Genomic DNA, 12388 nt, shown 5'->3' with positions numbered 1-12388 from the left:
GTTGACATGTTTTGGCCAAGGAGATGGAAATTTCCAGTCCCAAAGCTCTGAACAGAGGTGCAGGTAAGATCAGGGTCCCTCAGCAGCATTCCATGGAGTCCCACGTCATCCCACACTGTCCCTGTGCCCGCAGACGCTCCCGCGTACGCCCGTCGCACAAAGCAATTTTTCCTCAGCACCAGGAATGTTCCCCTTTCCACTTAAATGGCTTTTTTTCCCTCTGATTCATTTTTACTTTATTTTATTTTATTTTTTTATTTATTTCCCTTCTGTATCCTTTTCAATCTGGAAAGTGACTTGGCCTCTCTTCCCCCCATCTATTTTCCTCCTGCCACTATTCAGTTTAGGCATGAAACACAGAACTAGATTGAAAGCATTCAATGGCCATTCAATCGGAGAAGAAAAGAGCCCCTCAGAGCTTTATTAGATATGAAGATCCACAATAAAAATCAATTTCTGCCTCTTTATGCAGTTTAAATGACAAAGCACCCACCCATTCTGCAGCCTTTGTGCCCAGGAAATGTAATTCAGTGCCGGAGCCGGGCCCAGAACAGCCCGGACTTGCTGACCTGCGCCGGCAGATTCCGATATGATACAGCCCTTCCAGATAATGACAGCCACTTCATCTCCCCGCAGGAAAGAGAAACTTATCTGATATCTTGGAGGGTTAAAAGGCTATGTGGGCAGCATTTTTAATAGCACTCTAAATCAACATCTTAAAAACACCTCTGGTTTTTTTCCAGCACCCTGTTCCCCACTTTTTCCACTCATTCGTTGGAAACTCCAGCTGAGATCTTGTACAGCCTTTGGGAAGAGTCCTTCCTGGGTGCCTGGCTGGAAGTGAGCGCATTAAAGTGCAGACTTGACTGCAAACAGTCCCTCCATTGACGTGACACACGGGAATTTGATTAGGGAGTGTCTGTGGCTCCTCAGAAGAGTGAGGGCTGTGCAGTGCTGTGGGGCAGAGCCCTCAGATCCCACAGCTGAGGTGTTCTGGGCAGGGAATGAGCAGCATCTGGGCTATCAAGCTGTGTTGGGAATGAGTTAGGTTGGAAATCAGGGAATGTTCTTCCCTCAGAGGGTGCTGGGGCACTGAACAGGCTCCCCAGGGTATGGGCACTGTCCCCAGGCCAGAGCTCTAGGACTGTTTGGATAATGCTCCTAGGGACAGGGTAGGATTGTTGAGGTGTCTGTGCAGGGCCAGGAGATGGAGTTTGATCCTTGTGTGTCCCTTCCAGCTTGGGATATTCCACAATCCCATCATCATCCCCATGGTTTTCCTTAAATCATTGTTGCAATAGATTTTCCGTGTGGCAAAGTCTACTTTTTATTTGAATTCCAGTAAAACCTTGGCCTAAGTTATGTCTAAAAGCAATGAGTTCCTTGAAAAAAAAAAAAAAGGAATGTGAAAGTGTTTTTTGAGTTATTTTTGTGCATTTTAATTCCCTATATATTCTGAAAAAAGTTCAGAAATGTCAAACCAAATTTCTCTATTGTCTCTATTCTATGGGGTGGAATATATTTGATGTATGTTCCATACCAAATACATATACTCTATGTATTACATAAATTAATATAATTTTTATGTTCTATGCCATATATATAATAACTGTAGTATCGATTTACTCACATAGAATTTTTATACTGACAATCCTGTCGACTCCAACACTCACAAGCTTTGAAAGTCACACTCATTTTATCAAACATTAAAGTAGGGGATGAAAACACAGAAGGAAAATGAAGTTATGACAATCCCATAAGGTCCTGCTTGTTCACTTGAAGAAGGAAACTCTTCCACTCTATGTCCCAAACCCCCTTATTTTTCCATGTTGTAAGAATTCCCGTGTAGATAACACCACTGAATGATGTTACAGTGGAAACGAAAAGCTTTGATCTGTCTCAGATGAGTCTGAATCCTTCAGTGATTGACTTCAAAACTTTGCTTTTGTTTGTTTGTTGGGAAGAGGAGGAGTTCTGGATGCCGGAGTGAATCCGTGTTCTCCATCACTCACGTCTTTCAGCATCTCTGGCCAAAACTCCTCCCTGTGTAGCACAGAGTGTTTGGAGTGAATTGTAAATCTGGCTATTCCCCCTTGGCCTCGTGGCAGCTTTATCTTAATGAAGATGTGCTGTGTGCCTTTTGCAAAGCTTCTGGGCTGCCCCGGGATAACAGTTTAAAGTAGGAGGAATGAGTTCAGTGGAATCTGTGTTTTTTACAGCTATAATTTTATTTTTAAAGAGTTTCAATGTGTTTACAAAATAACTCTGAGACTTTGTCTCCCTGGAAGTGCATCTGTGTGTTTCCCCCTGGGAAGCACAGCCTTTCCAGCCAGTGGAAAACTGCTGGGAGCCAGTGCTTGGTCCTGGAGCACCTGGGGTCTCTGACCACTGAGGAAGTGTTTTGTGAGAAAGGTAAGGCTGTGAAACCACAGTGTTCCCAAAAGCAGATCCCTCAGATAGACTAGGACACAAACCATCCATGTCAGACAGATGAAATTCCTGAATAAAGGCTTCCCAGAGATTGGTGGCAGTTCCCTGGCTCAGCATGGAGAGGCATCACCAGTCCTGGTGGGAGTACATCCCTTTCTTTTTCAGGATGCCCTGAGACCTTCTCGGGTCCCTCCAACAAAAGGCCCACATGTCTTGATGTGACAATGGCTCATCCCAACCAGCTGAATCATTGTGGAAGTGGCAGTGCTGGGTGTACAGTCCTTGTCTACCCAGGGGTGCCAATAAGCTGGGCATTGACATCTCCTGCACACAACATGGAAAAAGAGAGACACGTTATTAAGGGTTTTCCATTTACAGGAGGACCTGGAAATCCCAGTGCTGTGACCAAGTCATTTAGTGATTCCTATCTCTGCAGATGTTATCTCTTGGAACTCTCCCTGCAGCAACCCAAAGTATTTGTGCTGAGAAATTGCGAAATAAGGAAATAAGGAGGAGAAAACCACAACAGCTTTATCTGGGGACAAAAGACAGCTGTGCAGTCCCTGTGGGGCGTCACCTTGGAGCCCCAGGAGATATGCCAGAGGCTGTCTGAGGAATGCTGGAACCTGTAAACATTAATTTCTTCATCCAGCTGTAGTGAGGTGGGGAAAAGCCTCTCAAAGATTCCCATGAACCAAGAGAAGTTCCAGCACAGCTGAGTCAGGACAACCTTGTGACAGTTTATCATGGCACGGGCAGAAAATAGTGTGGGTGGCACAGGGAACTTCTAGGATGCAGGATCAATGAAAAGGATGGAGCACTGAGAGCCAGGATTACAGCTGAGCAGGGGCCAGAATCAGGATGTGCTGCTCTAGACCTGAGGGAAGAAGATGATGTCCAAGGATATAGGACATGCAGGACACTCAGCCTGGGGCACAGGTGTTCTCTTGGCTTGTGGCCAGGGAAGGAGGGAAAGCCAAGGATGGTGAAATGTCTGAGGAATGGTGTTTCCAGTGGAGAGAGGGAAGTGTTGATACTCTGCACTGCTGATTCCAAAACAGGGGAAATTCCCAGCTCTCCCAGTCGCCCCTCAGTGGGGAAAGATGGGCTCCTGAGGAACCATGGCTGGCTAAGGGAAACGTGTCCCACACCTGAGGCAGAAAGAGCTTGGCTTGCTTTCTCCCATAAAAGGGAAACTGAGGAAATATTCAGGAAATCTATTGGGGGATTAGAAGTGAGGGAGAGGAAGGGGCTGCTCCCAGCAAAGGGCAGCATTGGCAACCAAGGAAATGAAATAAAACAGCCATGAGTAAATCCAGGCAGGAAACCAGCGACCATGAGAAGATCCCCACTCTGGAAAAGCCTCCCAAAAAGGCTGGAAACTTATGGAAGGAAAAAAAAAGTGATGGAAATAGAGATTATAAAAGAGATATAACGAAGAGATGCCAAGTTAGTGGATGGAAATGTTCCCTTTCAACTCCACATTCCTCTGGCACAAAGGCCAAGTAAAATAAAACAAGGCTCTTTTTTTTTGCATATGTACACACACACACACACACACATATATATATATTTTTTTTCAGATGGATTATCATCAATATAATCAAGGTCAAAGCCATCACACACTCCCAGCCCTGGAATGCTACAGTGACAGAAAGCTGGCAGCGAGGCTGAAGACAGTCCCCTTTTTTTTAGCAGACTTTTCTCACATTTGTCATCTGTCACCAGTGCAAAACCTGCTGGGAACCCGTGGCAATAGACCAAAACAGACCTGTGGGTAAATGGTGTGGTTGGGAACGGTTATGGGTGCAGACACAGCTGGTTTTGGCAGAGCTTGGGATCTGGTGCAGCGATGGAAATATTTTCTAGTCACAGCTTGCTCACAAAAGCCACGGGGGAAGGATACACCCGAACTGCAAGGAAAGGCTGGGAGCAGTTTGCCTGCTCTCGTCTGTGGGTTGAGCAGGCTGGAAACTCTCCTTGCTGCTGCCAAAGAGAGAATCCCAGAGAGAGCTGTGCCTCAGCATTCCCAGCCTGCCGAGTGATGGGCAAGGCTGGACGCCAGGAGTGGCAGGTACCAGGGAAAAGATTTGCCTAAAAGCAACACAGCTTTGTAGGCAGCTCTCTGTGCCCAGCAAAAGAACACCACAACACACCCAAAGAGGTGAAGTTGCTTGGGGCATTGGCACATAAATTGATGTCAAAAGATAAATTGGGGGATAATAAGGAAAATAACACAGGATGGCAACTGTCTACACATGGCATCAAGCAAAGGGTCAGACAGAGTGAGAATAAATTCACCAGGCTCCTAAAAGAGTAAGGACACTGTGGCAAAGGCTTGGAAGTAAGGGAATTTTCACTTGATGAGGAAGAGGGCAAGCTGCTTCACCTCTGTGACCCTCAAGTCACCAAGAGCTAATAAGTCACGGTGCAAACCTGACAGCAGCAGTGAAGCTGCAGTTTATTGACAATGTCATTAACAGATCACAAATGTTTGGTCTGGGGGTCACTGGCTGACCCTGTGCTTAGGCACATGATCCAGTGACTGTCAGGAACATCCCAGCATCCTGGTGACCTCTTCTCTCTGTGACCAGGGACAGGACCCCAGGGAACAGCTGGGGCTGTGTCAGGGGGTTTAGGTTGGAGATCAGGGAAAGGTTCATCCCCCAGAGGGTGCTGGGCACTGCCCAGGCTCCCCAGGGAATGGGCACAGCCCCAAGGCTGTCAGAGCTCCAGGAGCATTTGGACAGTGCTCTCAGGGATGCCCGGAGTGGGATTGTTGGGGTGTCTGTTCAGGACCAGGGGTTGGGCTGGATGATCCCTGTGGGTCCCTTCCAGCTGGCATATTCTGTGCTCTTGTGATCCTCCATCTGTGTGCTCCTGTATTTCTCTCATAATGTGCACGCATGATCCCCAGGAGAAGAAGGATTCCTGGTACTCATAACCAGAGAGATCTGGACAAATCCCTTTTGCTCTTTGTGTGGGCCCAACCCCTCCAAATATAAGAACAAATAGCACAGACTGATGGTGGCACTTCCAAAGTTGTTTCAGATCCAGCCACACGTTACTGAGCAAAAGTGAAAGCACAGCAGGGTGTTCAGCTGATGAAGGGCAGACCTTTTTTCCAGTGGTAGCCTCGGGGATTTGTTTGGTGAAGAGGCCATGCTGGAAGGCAGCCAGCTCTGGTTCAACCAAACCCACTGTTCAGAAATACCCCCAGCAAATTCTGCTTTCTGCTCTTGCTGCCTCATGTCCCAGGAGCTGTCTTGTCTCTGCTTGGCTCCTGGTCCTACTCTTCCTCCCAAACCCTCCAGGCTTGAGCCCAGAAATCCCATACATCATGTGACAGGCTCAATCCATCCTGGCTCCATGCCCCTGGCCCCATCCCAGGACTGCTCATCTGGCAGAGAATCACGGCAGACAACGGTGACTCAGCCTTATATAAACCAGAAAAAGGCAGAGGTAGTGAGTGACAGAGCAACAGGAAAGACAGGGAAGCATCAGGATTGACTCCAAGTCCCACATGGGGGTCCTAAGGAACATCAGGTTTATGATTTGAACTGCATGTGGGGTTTTTCCAGGAAACAGAAGTGCTGGGTGGTGCTTTAAGAGCATGGAAGGAGTTGCAGAATATCTTAGGGTACGTGGGAAATCAGAGAATCATGGAATGGTCTGGTCAAAAGGTACATTAAGATCATCCAGTCCCACTTCATGCCATGGGCAAGGACACCTCCCACTATCCTAGGCTGCTCCAAACCCTGGCCTTGGAAAATCTCAGGGAGCCAGGGGCAGCCACAGATGCTCTGGGCAACCTGTGCCAGAGCCTCACCTCTCCTGCAGGGAAGAATTTCTTCCCAATATCCCATCTAACCCTGCTCTGTGGCAATGGGAAGCCACTGCACCTTGGCCTGGCACTCCAGGCCCTCTCTCCATGTTTCCTGTTGACTCCTTCAGGCCACAATTAGGTCAATCAGAAGCCTTCTCCTCTCCAGGTGAGCAATCCCAGCTGTGCCAGCCTTCCCTCCCAGCAGAGCTGCTCCATCCCTCTGCTCACCCTGGTGCCTCCTCTGGACTCTCTGCAGCAGCTCCAGCTCCTTCCTGTGCTGGGCCCCAGGGCTGGGGCAGCTCTGCAGCTGGGCTCTCACCTGGGCAGGGCACAGGGGCACAATCCCAATCCCGTTCCTGCTGCCCACGCTGGGGATCAGCCCAGCACAGGGGGTCCTGGGATGGGGCATGGCCAGCCCTCACCCCTGCACCCCCAGCTCCTTCTCCAGGGCTGCTCTTCATAATCCAGTGTGACCTTCTCACATAATTTCTTTCAGCTTGTTTATCAAAGATTGCAGTTTTTCCTCAGCTTTTGGAGCTCATCCTTAGCCAGGCGGGTATTTTTGTGCAGATGTTTTAAAGAGTATTAAATTAAAATGAGCAGGATGCTTGTGCTATTGTGCTGGAAATTGGTTGAGCCCGGTCCTCATCTGGTGTCCTTGCTGTGCAGACCAGCAGCAGGTCAAGAGCTGGTCCATCATTACTGGTGACGTATACTGCAGATCCTGGTCCCAAAACACAATAGAGCAGTCTTTGCCATTTTTTTTTCAATGTGAGCAGTGCCTGAGATTTGAGAAAATTTATAAAAACAACTGCTAGAACAAATCTATTCATCTTCCTGGGGTTTTACCTCTAACATGGAGGGGTCTAAAAATGATAAGAATTGTTTGATAAAAATAAAAGTGAACAAGAAAGAAGCAATGAATCAATTTCAAACAGGAAAATCTGCCTGTCTAGAACAGAAGAAATTTAAAGATTAATGGATCTTAGGAGCAGATCTCCCTGGCAGGCTGGCTGCAGAGATGGAGAACCCAAAACATATACAAAAGGATTAAAGGAAATGCAGAAAAAATGCTATTGACTTAATTATTCTCAAACTGATGTTCAAGTGGAAAAAACCCTTTGAACTGGGGCAAGACCAGAATTTGGCTGAGTGAGGTGTGTGAAGGGAGCAGCACCTCACACTGTTTGTCCACCTAGCTCCAAGAGTTTGAGATCTTTCTGATCTTCCCTGATCCCAACACCCAAACAACCCAACAACCATTTGGGGTTTTATTTTGTTGTGCTGGTTTGGGTTTGAGTAGAGTTAATTTCCTTCAGGGTAGCTGGGATGGGGCTGTGTTTGTCATGCTCAGTGTGGAAAGCTGGGGACAAAAGCAGGAAGGGAGGGCTTTGGGAGTGATGTGTTTGTTGGTGGTTAATGTTGGCCAAAATGCCTTTATTTCAAAGAAACGTGTGAGTTGGGTTCTGCTTTTCCAAGAGCCACACCAGGCATCTTCTTGATGTGGTCTGTGTTTGAAACAAACCAGTAGGAAGAGGATGAATTCAGGTAAATGATGCTGGTATTGGGTCGTTTATGGTGTTTATGCATGCACACAACTCCTGAGGCTGCTCCAATGGGATTTCCACGTTTTCCCCAGAGCCCATGGGGTGTGGGATCAGGAAAGAGGGAAGGCTGGAAAGCAAGGAAGAGCTGCCCAAACCTGGTCCAAGGATGGAGTCCAGCAGAGATGGGGACAATATCAGCCAGATTTTTGGCTCCCACAGATCCAGCAGAGCCCCACTGGCCTGGATTTGTACAAGAGAGGAGCTGGATAACAGCTGAATGGCTTTGCTTGTGCTTTCAAAGACCTGTCAGATGAAAATGGGAGTCAAAGTGCATCATTCTCCAGGTCTGAGGCATTTCTTCTCCAGGTTTGGGCTAGCCCTACTTGCAAACACAGGCTGAAGCATCCCCAAAATTTGGCTTCTGAGCCACCACACGGAGACACCTCCGGTCCTGTCCTGGGCTGAATCCAGACCTCTGCACCTCATCCCGGGACATGCAGATTTCCATATGCTCTTCCTCCTGCAAATGAGTTTTCTAATATCCTCATCTCCCCTCCCCAGGGAAGGAGAAGTGGGGAAGGGTTTATTTATTTAGACCACTTTACTGCCTGATCAGAATTACCCGTCTGAGAGGGGGATTTGAATGGCACCTTATCTGAGGTCTTTCTCCCTCTATTTAATGCTTGAAATCAGAGGCTTTGCCACATTTCTTTTTTTTTTAATTTTTAATTACAATGGAAAAATAAAAGGATTGAACAGGAAAGTTAAAATAAAATTTAAAAAAACAACTTTAAAAGTACAATATGAATGAAAAATGATGGGTTTACTCTTTGCCTTAAAGTAAAATAGCCTTTATCTTTTTTCCCCCTTACAACAGCCTCCTCTACCTAGATAATGCATTTGGTTAGATTTATTTGCTCAGCCCAGAAAACTTGACACTAAGGGGATTATTTAGTTTTAGATTCGCTGTAGTCCATAGTAATAGCCAACAGGGAAAGGAATGAAGCAGCGATATTAGCAGGGAGATGGGAGGGGAGGGTGGACGGGGGAGGGGGTGGCAGGGACTGCAGCTAAGCAAAACTGCTTGCATAAACACCATTAAGAAGATTTAGACATTGCTTTTCTTATCATCAGCACTCCTGGAAGAAATAAAAAAAAAAAAAAGAGAGAGAGAGAGAGAGAGGGAGAGAGAAAGGAGAAAGGAAAAGGGACAGGCCCTGACTTGCTGTGCATGCGTTTCCATCAAGGTTCAATAGAAAAATAAAACCAGCCCAGGGTCCATGTGTAGCAATTCTGCCGACCTCTCCAAGTTACCCCATCATGCTCCAAAGGAGACATTTGTTCCACGTGTTAAGAGGAGGAAGGAGCAAGTCCAAAGAGGAGAAAACACACAGTTTCCCTGCAAAGACTTGGCCAATTTTATACATATCCATGAGACACATTTATTTTTATGTAAAATGCTTGAATTTTCTTTGTGCACTTTCAAGGAGTGAAGTGTGTGCTGCAGAGGAGGGGGGAGAGATTCCTGTGGGTTAGAGATCAAACTTCTACAGGCAGAGCACTTGGCAGCCCAACTTTTGAAATGTGTCCCAGATTCACCAGCCACTGACTCTGGGAAGGGACACAGCCAGGAGAAGCAACAGAGCACAGGCAGGAGAAGGCTCTGGGAACGTTTTTGGTCAGCAGAATCATGGACTCATGGATTGTTTTGGGTTGGAAGGGCCATTAAAATTATCCAGTCCCACCCCTGCCATGGGCAGGGACACCTTCCATTACCCCAGGGTGCTCCATGCCCCATCCAAAGGGGTCTTGGACACTTCCAGGGATCCAGGAGCAGCCACAGCTGCTCTGTGCCAGGGTCTCACCACCATTCACAGCCAAGAATTTCTTCCCAATATCCCATCTAACCATGCCCTCTGGCAATGGGAAACCATTCCCACTTGGCCTGGCACTCCAGGCCCTTGGAAATATTGAAATATTCTCTATCTTTTGTGTTAGTTCCTTCAGATACTGGAAGGCCACAGTTAGGTCAATCAGAAGCCTTCTCTCCTCTCCAGGTGAGCAATCCCAGCTGTGCCAGCCTTCCCTCCCAGCAGAGCTGCTCCATCCCTCTGCTCACCCTGGTGCCTCCTCTGGACTCTCTCCAGCAGCTCCAGCTCCTTCCTGTGCTGGGCCCCAGGGCTGGGGCAGCTCTGCAGGTCTTGGAAAGAAATATGTAGGAATTCCCAAGGACTGGAAGGGCTTTCTGTGGGTCTGGATCAAGTCACAGAGCAGAAATTTTTCCTTCAGCACACAGGTTCCCCCCCACAGACACTTGCTGATTGCTGGTGCTCTTCTTCCAGCATGGCACACACCCAGCTGGGAAGGAGGGACATCCAACTGCCCGTCTTGCCTCGGAGCAGAAGCTGAAGCTGATTTTCTCTGGTGCCACCACGACTGGATGTGACAACCACTAAGCCTGCCAGATGCCTCCACACAGAATTAAGGCAGGAAGAGACCTCCAAGGTCAACGAGTCCAACCATCAAAGAGCCCAACACATCTCAGAAGAAGAGCAGGTACTAAATTAAAGCTTATTCAGAGGGGGCACAGGAGCAGCTCCACAACACCCTGGTCTGGTGTTGAGGGCCCTATGAGGACACCAAGGTCCATGTGGGAACATGGTGTGTCCTAAGGGAGGGACAGCCTGGTCACTCAATGTTCTTCCCCTCCCTGCTCCCGTTGGAAGGAGGCACAAGCACTTAGCTGTGCTCCATGAGCTCTTCCACCCTGGTGTAATTCCTGTGTAAAGTGCAGCTGCCAAAGCACCCGAGTCAGCAGATCCCAGCTGCTGAGGCATCCACAGGAAGGGAATGCAGATGCTATTTTTGAAGTTTCAATGCTCTGAATTTTAAACAAAACATGCAGCACTATGGAAGAGACAGAAACCTTCATGCTCCAGGGCACGAAAATCTTCCTGTTATCAGGCATTAGAAGGAAAAGTGTCCTTGTGGGCCCTTGGGTTTTTTGCAGCTGCCAAGGAGACTTCCTTTCATAGAATCATGGAATCCCAGGATAGTTTGGATGGGAAGGAACCTTAACCCTCACCCAGTTCTATCCTCTGCCATGGGCAGGGACACCTTCCAGTAGCCCAGGCTGCTCCAAGCCCTGTTCAACCTGGCCATGGACACACAGGGATGGGGCATCTTCTTGCCTTTTACTCTCTGGAACCTGCTTTAATCAGTGGGGGCAGGTCAACTGAATTAACTCTTGCATTTAAAGTTAAAAGGTGACTTCACAATTTATCCAGCTATCTCTCACCATGGCAAGTCTATTATTTGATAATCAGCTTGTGCCTCTCTGCTTTTGCTTGGCTTCCAAAGGGAGCTTATAAAGCAGGGAGAAGAAAACAGGGGAGTAGAGCATGAAGCTATATTGGGACTTGTGATCATTGTGGAAGGGGTGGAAGAGCTTAAACCCAGAGGAAAACACAATTCATTAATCCTTTAACTTCAGGATATAACATCTTTCCCTGTTGATAATGCTCATGAGAACTTAACAGTTCTTGGATCAAAACAAAGGGAACATGTCCTTCACTGAATTTCTAATATTCCTGCTATTCCACCCATCACACTCAGTCTCCTTGGCCCTTCCAGATATATGGAGAATTCTATGTCCCAAAGCTGGTTCCTGGCTGGGTAAGGAGAGAAAATCTGCTCCAACTCACCTCGATCTGGTGGTGCCAGCCACACCTTGGAGCAGAGGCATTCAGACCTGCTCTGATGAAATCCTGTGCCTTGCCAGGTTTCACAGAAAAAAAGACAAAAGCAGGAGAGGATCCAGGTGCCCAGAGGATGCTTGTGGCTGAGCCTTAAGGAGCGAGTGCACTGTCAGTCCACTGGTGTTCTCCCTGTGCAAGGGGGACAAGAGCTTCAGCATTTCTTAGGAAATGCCTGAATCACTCTTTTTTTTTCTTTTTTTTTTTTTTTTTCCTAGAAGCATCACTTCCATCTTGCCTGGCTTGAGCTTCAGCCAGCTGCTTTTCATGCTGGAGCTTATCTCTGGCAGGCACAGTGACACTGCGTGGCAGGGCCTGTTGTGTCTGCTGAGAAGAAGCAAAGCTGGGCCCAGCAGCTGACCCAGAACACAAGAGCCCCTGGTCTTTGTTATCTCCTTCCAGCGCCCAGTTCTGTGCTCTGCTCCCAGATTAGCTGCTCTCCCCCAATGTGCCATTGTGCGTGTGGGGAATGGGTGATTTCCTTTCTTCAGAGCAGCTGTTTTCCATCCCCAGAGAGTGTTGCTCCATTTCAAGTGAATTTTCTGTGTCTTCTGTGGAGCCTTCAGAGAAGCCCATCCCCGAGCAGTTGATGTATTCAGCTCCTTCCCACCATGACTAAAGCCTTCTGCATCTGCAGCCTGAACTTCTCTCCCTCGCCGTCAAAAGCTGTGCCTGCTCACAATTTTGTGGTGGCAAACTTGTTATCTCCTACCACAGAGGAGAATATATACACTCCCAAAAACCTTGTGGTCCCGCTCACTCAGAGCTGTCATCCACCTCATACAGGCTTTTGACTGCAGCCCTGGAATGTGTCAGGGATTTAATGGATG

Source organism: Passer domesticus, chromosome 11, assembly GCF_036417665.1.
Source record: "Passer domesticus isolate bPasDom1 chromosome 11, bPasDom1.hap1, whole genome shotgun sequence".
Taxonomy (NCBI): domain Eukaryota; kingdom Metazoa; phylum Chordata; class Aves; order Passeriformes; family Passeridae; genus Passer; species Passer domesticus.
Note: the sequence above shows the minus strand (reverse complement) of the source record.